General features: G+C 56.8%; 1 protein-coding gene across 1 annotated transcript in view; it reads left to right on the top strand.

Annotated features, from left to right (window-relative positions):
- RXRA (retinoid X receptor alpha) overlaps positions 1-15,683 on the top strand; it is a 105,565-nt gene that overhangs the window by 31,178 nt on the left and 58,704 nt on the right. The window lies entirely within an intron of this gene.

Here is a 15,683-nt window from a genome sequence, read left to right as displayed (position 1 = left end):
TGGGATTGCTGGAGGAGCTCTCTCCCCTCTGGTTCTTCCTTCAAGGAGGCAAAACAAAACCAGGAATTTGTTTGAATAATACAAAAATTAGCCAGGCGTGAAAAGCTTAAGCGCAATCATTTCCGTGGCCTGCTTTGATTTGAGTTGATATGATTTGTTTGCTCTCTCATCCTTCCTCCCCCTTTCCTCTTTGACACCCACTCTTTGCTCTGGCCTTTCCCTGAGGAACAAACTGGGTATTTTAGGAGCAGTGTGTGCATGGTGCAGCACCCCTGGTGTACCTGCTGCTGGAGCAGGGGGGCTGTAGGCTGGAGAGCAGCACCTGTCCTGTGCTCTAGCCCAGATTTAGCCCAGCATCCAAGAGGATCCAGCCCTGGCTGGGTTGGGGTGCAGGTGGAATGAGGATTTCTGCAAGTCCCATCCTTCTCCTGGTGTCCCCCGCTTGCTGGGAATCTGGTGACACTCCTGGGGACCTTGGACCCAGGTGAGCCACACAAAAGTTTTGCTTTCAGATAGTTTGCTGTCGAGGTGGAGTGACCAGCCCAGAGGGGCTGGAGCTTCCCCCACCTCCTTCGCCTGTGAGAGAGTTGGGCGAGTGGGTTGAGGTTTCTTGGCTGGGTTTTTGTTGCCATAGGGAAGAGAATTGAAGCCTGGAAACCATCCTGTGGGTGAAGGGAGGAAGTGTAAATGTCTAGGAAAACAAGGAGAAAATAGCAGCGGCAGCACCGTGTTGTCCAAGCCCAGCACGAGTTGGTATAAATCCTCCTGGCAGATGGGAAAGGCCAATGGGGTCATGTTTGTCCTTCCTGGCAGATGTATGCCCGGCACCGCTGGCCCACCGGGATGTCAGCCATGGCCATGGCCCTGGCAGTGGGATGGACCATCCCGAGAACTCCATCCCCATTGCCTTCTTGCAGGGCTGGGAGGGAGAAGAATGTATTCATAGTGAAAAAAAAAAAGGGAATATATTCTCTGATGATTTCAAGAGGAGGAGGGAGAAGCAAAGGCGGCTTTGAGCTTTTGCCCAGGAATAGCCAGAGATCTGCTTGGAGGCTTTACATCCCACTGCCGATAATTTTGGAGCTGAATCATCTGCATTTTTGCTGTTCCTGAGACAGCGTGAGGAATACGCATCCCCAGGGTGTCAGAGGCACATTTTTGCAGGTTGGCAATGGACCTGATTAAAAAAACCAACCCAAATGACATCTAATGCCGACATCCCTGAAGTCTGGACTCCTGTTGCTCATTTCCCATTCAGACACTCTTAGGGACGAGCGTGGCCGTGGTTGTTTTTGCAGCAGTGTTGGAGCCAGCCCTGTGCACGCTCCGGACTGTGGGATGATTAAAGCCCATCTGCAAACTGCCGAGGGAGAGGAGGCGGAGGGGTGGGAGGTGCAGTTTGGAGTGGCTCTGCTTCAGCCTGTGCGTGGGGGTGGCTGTCACAGGACCAGAGAGGGCTCCTGTGGGTGCTGATCCGGGTCTGGCACAGTGAGGGGAGCAGGTGGAGCAGCACTGCCAGCGCCTCTGGCCACCATCAGCCCTGCTCAGGTGTTGGGTCACTCTGACCCTGAGCCAGCTCAGGGGGGTCAGCTGGCGGTCGCTCAAACTGCGGCCTCACAAGGTTGGTATCCCCACAACCCCCCGCTGCCACCGCCGTGGTGAGGGGCAGGTGTGTCCAGCCGGGTCATTCCCTGTGGCAGCTGTTCCAAGGCATCCATCAGAGCTGGTTAACATGAGCTGTGCACCAGCCAGCCCGGTCCTTGAGGCACCACGGTCCGACCTGCCCCGTGGCACCCATCGCTGCCTGGCTGAGCACCTGCCTGGAGCTGGGGCAGCGCAGGGGCAGCTTAACCCGTCCTTCACCAGGCAGGGATGCCAGGCACTGCAAGTGCTGTGTGTGTGCTGTGGGGATGGCACAGCCTGCCAGCGTTTCCTGACTCATTGCTTGTGTGAAAGACAGAGCAGGAGGAGAGGAGAGGGTGGATGGCTGTGCTGCTCCTCAGGGAGGGTGGATGGCCGTGCTGCTCCTTGGGGAGCTGAGCTGATGCACGGGCTGGCCGGCACTGTAAAAAGCAGAGTCCTGGCTGCTCCCCAACAGGTACAGGGGCACAGATCTCTCCTCAGAGAGAAATGCCTTTTGTCACCCATCCTGGTATCAGGCGTTGGCCACAGGGCTTCTTCTGTCACATCAGGGACCTACCAAGTGGCTTCACGGTCTCACATCACTCCTGACCTGCAGTGAGGGGCTGTGGGGCCCAGATCCTCTGAGCCTGCTGCTCGTGGAGGTTGGGAAGGGAGTTAAAATTAAATCAAGGGGGACCCCTGAGAGTGCAAATTGCTTTTTAAGGAGACCCTGGAGGAAAGCTCCCAGGGCTCCCCTGCATCGTTGGGGCTCTGTGGCACACAGCCTGCCGTGGGGAGGCAGGGCTGGCGTCCCCAAGGTGCCACTGCCAGCCCTACTGGATGGGCAGAGAGCTTGCTGTTTGTCACCTGCTTGTGAGCCCAGCTGCCAGGTATTGTCCTGTGTCCAGGTCATGCCAGCTCATCGCTGGGATTGTCGCTGAGTTTCACCAGGGCGTGGGAACTTCCTAGTGCCAGGGATTCCAGGTGTCTGTAGGGACTGAGGCAGCTCTCCCTGACTGAGATGGCACATTTGCATGCCTTGTGTGTGTGCCCCACACCGATTTGTTTTCTCCTTCTCTCTCCTTTTGTGACTTTCCTATCTCAAAAGTCCCTTTTTTTCATCTCCCACTGATTTACTGTCCCTGCAGCTCTCGCCCTGCAAGCAACAGAGGCACCTGGGGAGCTAAGGACCTGGCTCAGCTGGAGGACACTCCAGCCCCCCTCCATCCTCTCCCACCTGCTCTCTCCCAGCCAGCGAGTTTCATTAACGTACTAATTAGGGTTAACATAATAATTAGAGTGTCTGTGTCCTTGGGAAGGCAGCTTGGCTCCTGGGTGCTAATGGAACCACTGTCACAACAAACACCACGGCACACACACGTGCTGCTCGTCACTGAGCCCAGCTGGGCAGGACTGGGATCCCAGCACTCTCCTGCCCACACCATGGGACAGGAGCTGCTCCTGGCAGCATTCTTTGTCCCTGTGTGTCCCTCCTGAGCTCAGGGGAACAGAGCAAGGCCCATGCTGCCTCGCTGCATGGTCCCGACTGCAACCCACCCACCAGCACAGACACCAGACTCCTGCCTCCATGGGTAAGGCTGAGTTAAGGGGTGGATTTTAATATATTTTATATTATGAAATGTATTTTAGTAGTAAATTTTCTGCTAAGCGGTGCTTTGGAAGGTCAGACACAGTTTGTGAAGTCTGGCTGGATTCAGTGAAGTTTGATCTCCCCATAGAGGACCACAGTATTTTTAAAACTTCTTCCTCTTCTGATCAACCTTCCCCTGCAAAATACCATTTTCCCCTGTAAAAATAGACCCGTGCTGGCCAAACAGCCCCCAGATGAGCCTCGGCGCTTGCTTTGAGCTCGGAATAAGCGTTGCAGCTGGACAACAAAAACATTTTTCCTGCTTCTTTGGACCGTTGAAAAACCGGGAGGTTTGGGGCTTCGCTTTAACCCCGTCGTTTCCATATGCTCTCCTTTCCTGGCCGCTCTTTGCCAGCGGGAAGCCGGGACCCATCTCTGGGAAGCACCAGGCAGGGTCACCGTTCGCCTTGCGTGTCGCTTCCCGTGTCTGAGCAGCACCGTCCCCGTGTTGTCATGAAACAGAAGACAGGATAATTAAATTGCCCTTTTCCCAGCAAAATGTTACCACCGTCTCTGCGCCGCGGCGGCCTGGCCGTGGCTCGTTGCCAGTCGCACATGCCTGGCTGCTGATGGGAGGTGTGAAAAGCGCCGGGGAGGAGGCCAGGGTGGTGATTAGCAAGGGGGGGGGGGGGTTATGTGGATGTTTGTCATCCCTTGGAAGGAGAGGCACAGCCTGCTGCAGGAGCTGGCAGTGGGGGATGCTGTGGAGGGGTTTTAGGTGCCCCCGCCGGTAATTCCCATCGTTTAAGCTGGGGCTGCTCGAGGGCTCCAGGCGGGGATCATTGAGATATTCTTGTCTTTAAGCCTCTCAAGGGTTGCAGGTCTTAAAAAGGGCTCCGGCTGTCGAGTCAGTCCGCCGCCGGCTCGGAGGGGGGCTGGGGCTGACTGGGGTGGGGGGCAGTGGGGCAGCAAGGAGAGGCTCAGGAGGTGATGCCTGTGGGTATGGAGGTGGATCAGAGCAGCTTTGACAGCTCTGCTGGTCCCCTCTGCCAAGGGAGAAGCTGGCAGGGAAATGGTTCCAGTGCTGGGGAGCAGTCCCTGGGGAGCAGCAGGGCCTGTCACCTCATCCCATTGCTGCCTGGCTCTGCTTCCATCCTGATCCCTTTCTGGGATGTCGTGATGTTCCATCCCTAGTAGGAAACAGCTGTAACAAGCTCATGGCAGCCTAATGCAAAGGCAGAATGTGTTTATGCTTTTAGTCACCCTTCCTCGCCTGCTTTCTTCTCTCCTTTCCTCCTCCTCTGCCCTCTGCCACCCCGGATCCTCAGATCCATCAGTGTTACTGCTTTGCCTCCAGCTATAACCCTGCTAGTTGACTTCCAAGGGCTGGCTCTCCCCGGCCGTTGTCACCCCTTCCCTCCCCTCCCCTCCCCTGAAATATTAACGCCACAAATCACCAGCGACAGCCGCTCGGCTGGAGCCCCCTCGTCGCTCGTGGCCGGGAGGAGGTGTTGGAGGAGGGATGGAACACGTGGTGGCTTTGTGCTTCTCCTCAGGGCTGTGTTTTGCTTCCAGGGCAGAGGGGAGTGGGTGAACCCACCTTTAAAGGCGAGGAAATGGAAGAGGGAAAGCATCAAGGCTGGGATTTACTGTGTCCAGTCCGCTTGGGGTGTGGGCTCCTTCCCGCCTCTGTGTCTGTGGATGTGTGGTTTCCCTCTCCCCCCTCCAGCCAGGTCCAGCTTGGCCATAGCGTCTCCTCTGCAGACTCCACGGGTGCTGGGAATCATGGAGCTGGGCTGGGAAGGAGTCCCACCCCCTGGAAACGTGTGCACCCCCCAACCTTTGCTGTGTGGGGACGATGGTGGGGAACTGAGGAATTTCCGTGTTTGGTAGACGGCAGAATTGCTCGTGTGAGGACGAGCTGGGAAGAGCAGATGGGAAGGGGATTATGGGCGGCTTTTTTGCACGCGTGTGTGCACACGTGCAGCCGGGCGGGCAGGGCTCTGGGCTGCGAGGCACGTGGGAGCCTTGCACCCCTCTGCACAGCCCAGAGACCCAAACACTTGGGAGAGCAGAGGGGAGACATGGGCACAGCACCAGGGGGGTCCCAGTGGTTGGGGGCAGCACTTGGGGTCACGTCTCTTCTCGCTGGGCTCATGCAAGGCAGATGCTGCAGCCCCCTAGGGGTGGGTTGGCTGTGGGGGGAATGGGCAGTGCTGTAACATGGGTCTGTCTCTGGCAGTTGGTGTTCAGCCCTGTTGCGATCCCTCCGTGCCTCAGTTTCCCCCAGCAGCAAAGCAGGAACGGGATGGCTGTGGCTGGCTGGAAGGGTCGCTGCCCATGCTGGATGCACCCCCATGCGCTAAATCGTTCCCAGAAACAGCATCCTGGATCATGCCATTGCACCAGGAGCTTACCAGAGCCCCAGACTTTCCCTGGAGAGAGGTGGGAGAGCAGGTGCCGACCAACCTGTTTGGCTTTCGCGGTGGAAGCGACAGCAGGGAAGGGAGCACTGGGACCCGGAGGCACCGGCAGGGCTGCTCAGGGTAAACACAGACGTGGCTTTGCTTTTCTCTCCCGTTCCCCCAGCGATGCATTTACAAGGTTTGTTTGAGCTCTGCTCAAACAGCCCCCCAGGACAGATTTGGGAAGGGACGCCCCGGCGCAGGGAGCGGGCACGCGGCGGTCGCTGCTGCCCGCGGGGCCCCGGCTCTGCTGCCGGAGCCGACCTTCCCTCTCCGCTGACCTTCATGCCCATCAGCATCAGCTTTGCTGCCTTTCCACATCTCGGGATGCCGGCACTGGCAGTGGCTGGGGTGTGAGGCTGGGCAGCTGTTCCCGGGGGGTGCAGGGGGCTTGGCAGAGCCGGAGGGAGGTGGGGGTGCACTGGGCTGGATAATTCAAGGACTTGGGCTCGCTAACAGAGGTTAAAAGGGGAGTGGTGTGATCTGTTGGGAAAATCATTCATGGGAACCTCTGCTGTGGTGCTGCTCATTAGCCTCCCCCCTCGCTCTTGATGGGGAGGAGGGGAGGGTGGGAGGACACAACCACTGCTACGGGGGGGCAGCTGTGTTGGAGTTGGACTCAGTGATCCTCGTGGGTCCCTTTCAACTTAGAATGCTCTATGAAATCTGTGAATTCTGTGAGTTGCCTGCCAAGGAGCAGCCATTCCCCATGGCCTGTCCCTGAAGGAAATAAAGATATAACTGGTGTGGGAGATCCACACAGAATGGGTGTCCCCGGAGCAGCTGGGGAGGGGTGGGCACTGGGTGCTGCAAGGGGCTGCCACTGTGCCTTGGGGTGATGGGGAGCAGGGTGCTGGATCCTTGTAGGTGTCAGTGTAAAGATCCCGGGATGCACAGGTGGGAAGGGCAGGAGATGGTCCCTGTTCTCAGATTGCTTGTCGGGGTCTCCCCACTGGCTTGGCTCCAGCTCTCCAGAGGGCTCCTGGGAGATATTTTGGTGTTCCTGACTGGAGCCCTTTCATGGTTACCAACAAATTGTTGTGGGACAACAAGGGGATTTACCTTCTTTAGCCTGTTCCATCGTGACTTTACACTGTGCTGAGGGACAGGCTAGGCATCGCCTGGGGGAGCACTTGGAAGTATCTGTCCTCTCAGAGTGCTCAGGAAACTGTCACCCAGGTGTCACTGGAGGGGTTTTGGACCAGAGCACAGCCAACTTCTTGTCTGGAGGACCCTGGAGCATCCCTTGAGCTGAAGTGTGCCCCAGCCTCTACGTGCTCCCTTGAGCCATCCTGTCCCACAGATATCCAAGGAATGCCATGAGGAAATGGGTGGCAAAACTGCAATACTGAGGTCTCCCCAGTGCTGCACCCAGAGTGTGTGATGTGTTTGTGCCTTCCCACACACAGCCTCAAGCAACATCCCCTTTTTTTGGAAACGTTTAATATACCAAGCTGCTGGAATGATGGATGTCTGAACTGCCCATCAGCTGGATTACAAATGAGAAGAGCCATCATCCCAGTTGGGGTACCCCAATTTCCACAGGCTGCTGACAGAAAGGTGTTTGAGGACTCATGGTTGAACTCATCAGTGCTTTGCTACTGGCCTGTGTCCCTGCCCAGTGTCACCCGTGCCTGCACCAGCCCTGTTTTGGTTCCATGTGCCAGTCGAGCCGAACCTGAGTGATGCTCCAAGAGACCCTCCTGATTTTCTGCTCTTGTTCTCCTCTTGGGCCTGCTCCAAAGCCCACTGACAGTCCTGGAAGCCATTCTCAGATGGCTCTGTCTGAGAAAAGAAAGTGTTGAAATACCACAGGAAATGCTGTTTTTCTGAGATATCTACCGTGACCAGAGATGGGAAAAAACCCCTGATTTTGGAGGAAAGGCCAGTTTTCTTGTCCTGGGCTTCAGCTCTCTGAAGTTCATTTCAGCCAGGAACTGGCTGGAGTTTGGCCACAAAATGGATGCAAGTGTCCCTAAGGGAGCTGTTTGGTGTGGCTGTGGGTGCCACCCTCCTGGGGCACAGGAGGAAACTGGGAAACCGGGCTGAGTTTTGTTCTTCCAGCTGGAACCTTGACTTGGGTGCCCATGTCCCACCTGCAGCAACTTCAGCAAGTACTGGGAGGCACAAAGAGGCAGATTTTGGCCACTGGGGACCCGGCACACTCTGGCACACCAGGGGGAATGTGTGCAGTGGCTGTCCTGGTGGCATAGCAGCCAGCTCGGGGGGCACTGGGGACCCCCAGAGCCAGACCAGGGCTTTGTTTTGCCCAACTGACAGCGATTTTGGATGTTTTGCAGGTGGGCACTGATGTCCTGGTGCATGGATGGCTTGGAGTCAAATTCCCTGACTTTGGCCTTGTCTCTGGCTTTGGTTCTTTTTATTCACTCACAGCAGACATCTGTTTTAACCCACTGCAAGTCCATTATTGCCAACTTCACTGGGCTCCCGTCAGGACCTGCTGTGCAAATACCCCGGCAGCCGAGGAGGTGGCTCCGTGCTGCAGATCCCACCGGGAGCAGCAGCTGCCCTGGTGCTTTGTACTCCTTCCCAGTGGCTTCCCAGGATGTCTGTGGCTGGGGTAGCTCGGTGTGCTGGTCCCTCTACGTGGCTGGTGGTGGGCTTTGCACAGGGCTACATCACCTTCATCACTGCTTGGGGAGGAAGAGATCACAATGCGAGACAGGCAGCGCAGGCAGGGACTGGCAGCACCCAGTGCTCGCCTGCCCAGTGCTGGGCTGGGTACCTGGCAAGGGGGCCAAAGCCTTCCCTTTGAGAAAGAGGAAAAAATAATAATCTCCAAGCCAAGAAGCTCAGAGCTGCTGGGAGGGTATTTATCACGGTGAAGAAAAAGGCTCTGTTCCCGGGCTCTCCGCAGCGGCTGTTTATCACACTCGCAAGGGTATGGAGAAAATGTTCCATTTGTTGGGCACAGCCGTCAACCCACACAGCGTATAAATTAAGGGCTTTTACATGCAGGGTTCCCGAAATAAAACACACACACACACACACACACACAAAAGAGAGAGGAGTTTTGTGTTGGCCCCGGCGCGCTGCCTCTCCCTGGCTGTCCCTGCGCCCCGGCCCCGGCCGGCGCTGGCTCCCGTTCAGGAATTCCACATTATCTCCGACCGTTTCCAGCTTCCTCAGCAGGGAACAGCTCTGCTTCTGTCTTCCTGCAGCCACATCTGGAAAGTGTTACGCCAGGGTGTCAGCCGTCAGAGCAGGGTGGTTGGCATGCGCTCCCCCCGGCACGCTCGCTCCCGACGCCCTGCCTGCCATCCTGCCTGCCATCCTGCCTGCTCCATGCCTTGCCTTCCCACCTTCCTGCTCACTGCACTGCCTGCTCCATGCCTTATTTGCCTCCTACCTGCTCCACACCTTGCCATCCTGTATATTTGATGCCTTGCCTGCCTGCCTGCTGCCCTGCCTGCCACTGCACTCAGACTTCAAGCTGCCTTCCCTAGAGGGCTGCGGGGCTGAATTTTCTGTGCCTCCCTTTTTTTGGGAGAGTTTCGAGGGAGCTTTTGTAGCTGCCATGGGGATAGTGGGGTGAGAGGGCTCCAGGGACCCCCAGGGATTGACCTCTGCAGAGATGCTCTGCTGTGATCAGGGATGCTCTGCTGTGATCAGGGATGCTCTGCTGTGGTCCTCATCTCTGCTGTGGTCCCTGGCTCTGCTCCCTAGTGGGAGAGATGCAATGTAAATCTTCCTCTTCACACACTTTGCAAGGACTCCCTGCCTGCTCAGGCAGGTTTTCAGCTCCTGGCCCTGTTTCTGGACTGACAAAACCCCACATCCCTGAGCAGTAATGGAGTAGGGATGTGGTACTGTGTCTGTTGAATGCTGGGGGTTTAAAGAGTGGAGTTTGTGGGAGGTGAAACCTGTGTGATTCCCCAGTGCTCTGAAGGTGTCTGGAGATGTGCTCCCTGCACTGTGCTTGCTTGTAATGCCTGTGGGTTTGTCCCACTGGGATTTCTTCATGTGTAAGGGAGTACCTGGTCTATAAAGGCATTTGGCTGCTAGCAACAGTGCCCCAGAAGAAATCCCTACTGCACACCAAGATGCCCAGCTGGATGATCTTATGGTCTTTTCCAAGCTAAGTGTTTCTGATTGCAGCAGGACAATTGAAAACGAGAGAGCTCCCTGTGACATCCCTGTACTTTTGGGTTCCCTCTGTGTTCCTTGTGGCACTGTGATCTTTTGCTGCAGGTGTGGGTGATGCTCTGCAGAGGGAGAGAGCTTTGAAGCGTGCAGGTAGTTCAGGGACTGATGTGCCCTTCAGAGCAAAGGACATGGGGGGAGCTGATGTCTTGTTTTCCAGATGGGATAATGACAGTGACCTGGATGCCTTAATGACTGGCATGAGGGTCTTTGGGATGGTGGAGGTGGTTGGATGTGCCCTAACTTATCATCAGTGGGAATCAGACAGGGCTCCCTGCAGTTGGCTTTTGGCCTTTTTCCTTTTCTCTTTTTTTTTTTTTTAGGCTCTTGCTTTTAACCTGGCAGACCTACCATTATGGGATTTTAAAATTAAAGGGGAAAAAAAAAAAGGAAAAAGAAAACAGGCCTTGGTTTTATAGACCCTACAGATGCATCCGGCACCAAACTGATCCCAGATGCAGCTCCACTGTCAATAGTGTTACACGAGGGATCAATCCCCTTCATTGTTTTATGTGGCCTCTACAGCATCATCAGCTAATTAAAGCTAATGGGTCCCAGAGCAGCACTGACAGCATCTGATCCTATCAGCCTGTGCAGCCGTTTTAGCTCCATGGGCCACTCCAGAGCTGGATCCTGCTCTCCAGACCCTGGCAAAAGGTTGTATTGACTTGGGGGATCAGGCTACAGATCAATGGGAGCTGTTGTTAAACAAACATCGCGGGATTAATGTCAGCTCCGCAGGGGGAGGAGGTCGATGGCTGCTAATTCGAAGGGGGTGGGAGGGTGGAAGGGGACGCGGTGACAGCGGTGACAGGGGATGGAGGGGGAGAGGCCAGACTGTTAAAATGCTCCCAGTGTCTGTGGCAGCATGTGAGCATTTCCCAATCTCGGTTTTATCATCCCCCTGGGCGGGAGGCTGTGCTGGAGAGGAGCCCAGTGGTGTCCCCAAGGGCATTGGAGGTGCCTGAATCCCTTTGCTTTGTGCGTCAAGGGTGGCAAAGTGGCCTTGGACTGTCCCCAGAGGGGACAGAGACCCTTTGTCCTTTCTGCACATTGGCCTTGACATAAGCATCTCCCACGTTGTGGTGGACCACTAAATCTTGGGTTCCTACTTTCCCTTTTCTTGTGGCTCCCGTTGTCCCTTGGCTGGGGCTCAGAGATGCCCAGGGATGCGGGTTGGGAAGTTTTCCATTCCCACAGTCAAACTGCCTTGTGCTGTGGTCCCAGTGTGTTTGGGACTCTCTTCTATTTCCCCTCTTTTCTCTCCCATTTCTCAGTTACTCAGAAAGTCTTTATCCCACACCTGCAGTAGCAGGACTTTGCATTCCCTTCAATTTGTCCATGACTTTACCGAGAGAGCCCGAGGAAGGCTCCCTCCCACTACCTCCTTTTCATCCATCACCCCTTTTATCCACATGTCTCTTATCCAGGATGTTCCGGGTGGGATTAGTGGGAAGAACTGAGCAGTTATTTGGATGCTGGGCTCAAAGGAGGCGGCAGGAATGCTCCCGGAGCTGTTCCCAGCTGACATCTGGGTGCTCGGCAGAGCTCCGGTGTCGGCGCAGCTGAGAGCAGAGGAGGTGGGAAACCCCAGACACCTGCAGTTTGGTTAATAAATATTTATTTGGAGGTGACAAATACTCTTCTGGATGAAGCCAAGTTAGCAGAAGGAGGATTGCGGGGGAGTGACGGGGTGTGCTTTTTTTTGAGGGTTTACCATGGGGATGTCGAAACGAGCAGCTGATGAACCAAAGGATGTTGAAATCCACAGTCATTTCCCTGACGCGGGCTGCCTGACGTCAGGGGACCCAGGAAACATCCCCCCTTGGCAAACGAGTGCTTGGCACAAGGAACCCTTGTCCTGTGTGGATGGTGGTGATGTGGCTGAGGGCTGGGGTCGCCTCCCTCCCACGGGTAAGATGTGATGGCAGGGGTTAGGAGCCAGGAGAATGCCAGGCAGGGGTCTGGTGTGGATGATAAGAGGGGTAAAACTTGATTCTTCTCTTAAACAGGAGAAATGAAGGGAGAGGAGGCGGTCTGGGGTGGGAGGGTGATGGGTGCTGTCACCTCACCATGTCCCTGGTGGATGATTTCGTGGTGCTGGGAGGGGGGACTGGGTGGATGCCTCAGGCACTGACCCTGGGGAAGTGAGAAAAGCAGCTTCCATTTCTCCCTTGGTCTGTCTGTGTGTGATCTGGGGAGGGGAAACTTTCTGTGTGGGGACTTTGGGGGACTTCCTGTGTATAAGACCAATATTTAGCACTCAAGACATCGTGTGTGGGCATCGGGGCTGCCATGTCCTGTAGGCAGCGGGGATGAGCCCATCTCCTGTGGCTGTGCCATCCATCCCTGCCCTGAAGCTGCTGCTCCTGCTGGTGCTGGGCCCTGTGTTGCAGAAGTGCCCCTCCAGCTGCAGAGAGCGAGAGGATGAGTTGTGTGGCTCGGTGACAGTGACTCACTGTCTTCTGGCTTGGAGGAAGCAGCTCTGGGATGCTGATGTGCGTGGGCAGCAGGGCAGCACTGGGCTCTGCCCTGCCACATCCTGCAGCAGCTCAGCTCCGTGCCATGCTGGAGCAGGAGCCTGGGATACAGCAGGATGTGGGTGTTGAACCCTCTCCATCCCTTGTGTGACACGTGCTCCTGGCACGTGATCCGGTGTGTGGCACATCAGGATGCTGGGGCATTGTGCTGTTCCTGGGGCAGACACAACCACTGAGACTTTCTGGTCTCAGTTTGTGCCAGGAGGTTTTTTTTTTGCAGAGACCTTCCCTGGGGCTGGCAGGCCTCACTTGGCAGGTCTGCAGGCACCAACCTTTGCAAGCTGCTTGATGAGAGCTCTCCTGGATGCTCCTGGCTCTGTGGTCTGTGGGTCCTTGCACCCTGTGGTGCCAGGGAGTGGGGAACCGCTGTTGTCCCCACTGCCACTTGCTCCTCTTCTCTGCAGCTGCACGTGGAAATGGGTTCAGCAAAGTCAAACCGCAGGAAACTCCCAGCCCTGGTGTTGGAGGAGGCTTTACCCCTCCCAGGAGCCAGGGAATGAGGCTGCCAGGCCATGTGTGAACAAGCACAGAGGGGCTGTCTGGCTGCTCCACTGCCCCTCTCCAGTGGGCACAGAGGGTGGCAGTGGCAGAGCTGGCAGCGACGGAGCAGGAGGGAGCCCACGACCTGGGAGATTAATAATAGAAGCGCTGGCATCCGTTTTAGATTAGCGAGAGAAAGCTCAGTACCCATCTCGCCCAGTATGTAACTTTAATGCCGAGATAATGAGCAATGATATTTATTTGTAAAAGATCTGGAGATATCGCTGCCCAGGGAGCAGCCAGGAGCTGTCAGAGCCCGCTCCAGCCCCGCTGCTCCCGGCTGTAACCCAAGCACTCTCCTCCGTCCGGCTCACTTTTCACGCTCCAGCTCCGTTAACCGAGCAGGACACGTGGTCTGACGTGGAGCCCTGGCTAAGATTTGCTGAAGCTGCTCGTGATTTGGGCTCTTGCAGCGGGGATGTGTTTGTCTGGCAGGGTGGGTTAGGAACGTCCGCTGGCACCTGCAGGTCAAGCTGCCAGGAGAGGGTTTAAACCCATCTCTGAGCCTGCTCTGACACTGTCCCTTGGAGCATCGGGATGTGCCCGGGGGAGGGCTGGCAAGGAGGATGTGGGATGCAGGGAGGAGGTGGCACAGCATCAGCTGAGCTGGTGAGGTGTGGGTGGTGAGGAGAGTCTGCAGGCAGGTCTGTCCCTCCACTGAGCCACTGCACTGGCTGAGATTTTGGGGGCTGTTCTGGGGAGTCTGGGGAGGCAGCTTTTTCTGGTGGCAGGGAAACGTCCTCCCAGAGGATGTTTGGGGGTCTGGTGGGCACCTGGGCTCCTTCAGGCACCCCAGGTTGGGAACAGGGCTGTTCCTACTTCCCCTTCCCTGCCTGGTTTGCTCCAGGGGGGCTGAAGGATGCAAGCGCTGCCGTGCCCAGCGTGGTGTTGTGTAACTGGCCAGGAGGCAGGCTTAGGCTGCCTTTGGCAGGTGGGTGTCCCTTCCTTATTAAGCCATCCCCGGGGTAATTAGTGGGTTAAATCCTGATGAGATAATGCTCCATTATTTTTGTGCTATTGGGGGATTAGGAGCAGTGGGATTTCTCAAGGGCTTTATCTCTGCTAAGGTCCTTGGGCTGCGCGGCACGTTTGCAGGCGGGTAAGAGGACCTGGGCTCTGCCAGCCCTCCGGCACCATCCTCTTCCCGATCCCCGTGGCGGGCACGGGTGCAGCGAGGGGGAGCCCGGCACGGGGGGCTGCCCGTGCGGAGGCTGCCGGGGCTGCTCCGGGAGGAATCTCCTTTTAATGCCGGTGCAGCCCCATCCATCACGGCGCTCCCGCGGCGGGGGCTGCGCGCCAGCGGAGGGAGGAGGTGACACTTCCAAATAAACAGGGAGGTGGGTGGTGCGCGCCGAGGCAGGGAGCGGAGGGCGTCCCGGGGGGGCTTCTCCCGTGATTTATGGCCGAGACGACACGGAGCTATCAGCGCAGCCTCTGGAAGCTGTTTACTAACAGTGCTGTTTCCTGGCTGTCACACCGGCGTGGGCTGCTCGTGGTGGGGCTGCAAGGACAAACATCCTCCTTCTCCCCCCTCCCCCCTCCCCCGGTGCATCGCTCCTGTGACACGAGCAGCTCCCAGGCTGCTCGTGCCATTCCCGGGAGCCCGGCCAGGGACACCCTCAGGGTGCTGATGGGGCTGGAGTTCAGCCCTCTGACAGTCCCAGAGATGCTCCTGTGAAGGAGTTTGGGTAGCTGCGAGTAGAAATAGAGTAAAACGTGCCTAATGAAACAGGCCTGGCTTGGCGGGGGGCTCCCCTCCTCCTGCCACCCCGGTGCAGCCAGCCCTTGAGCCAGAGGGATGGAGCTGGCATCGGAGCGGGGAAGCAGGCAGGCTGGATGCGGGCCAGGCTGTGCACTTGATCCAAACACAGCTGGAGCTGATCTGATGAAGTGAGAGGTTAAGAAGAGAGCATCTGTTATCTAAAGGGGACACACAGTGGGAAACTGTAAGCTCTTTATTCCCCCCACCCCACCCCCTCTGTTCAGCGCATCATCCCTGACTTTATTTCTTTGATTTATTAAGGAAGCCTGCGCTTCCGGGGCTGTAATTAAGTGCCACTGTGTGAGCTTTTGATAGCGCGTGAATGATATAATGGTTTGCACCGGTCGCCGTCTGCTCAAGTGCTTTAGGACCCAGATAACGCGAGGAGGGATTTCTGCTGCCCACCAGGGAGCCGGGGCTGAGTCACGGCCGGCGGGGCTCAGCCCAGCGGAGGGAGCGGGGAAGGATGTGGGAGCCACTTAGCACCGCGGTTCAGGAGGGGATCCGTGGCTCAGCTGAGAAGGGAGTTCACATCCTCTTGCAAAAGTCCATCACAGCATCTTTACAGGCTGCTGGAGGCTAAATCAGGTGTTGCCACTCCCAGGTGCCCTTGGTTCCCTCCCAGCTGTGTGTTTTTGTGGGTGTGGAGAGGGGACCACGGACCCTCAGCTGGCTCCTGGATGCACCAGGCTGCCCTCCCAGGGCTGTTTTTAGGGTAGACATGGCTTGGACATCCATAGCCTCCGAGAACAGTTGGTGTCAGCATCCTCAGCATCCTGCCTGACGTGCAGGTTTCCCTCCACTGCGGAGGAGTTCTCTGGCAGTGTTGGTGTGGAGCCAGGGGCTGGGGAGTGCTGGCCGGCAGCAACTCCTGCTGCCTCCGCCAGCCGCTGGAAAGGGGCCAGTGCTCGGAGCCACGCGCAGCTGGAGGTGCCACGAGGAACTCACTGGAGCTGTGTCACCCTCCTGCCCCTGTGAGGTGTTGCCCTGTGTCTCCC

Source organism: Corapipo altera, unplaced genomic scaffold (genome assembly GCF_003945725.1).
Source record: "Corapipo altera isolate COAL_440 unplaced genomic scaffold, ASM394572v1 268, whole genome shotgun sequence".
Taxonomy (NCBI): Eukaryota; Metazoa; Chordata; class Aves; order Passeriformes; family Pipridae; genus Corapipo; species Corapipo altera.
The sequence above is the reverse complement of the archived record's forward strand: the minus strand, read 5'-3'. Positions and strand labels throughout refer to the sequence as shown.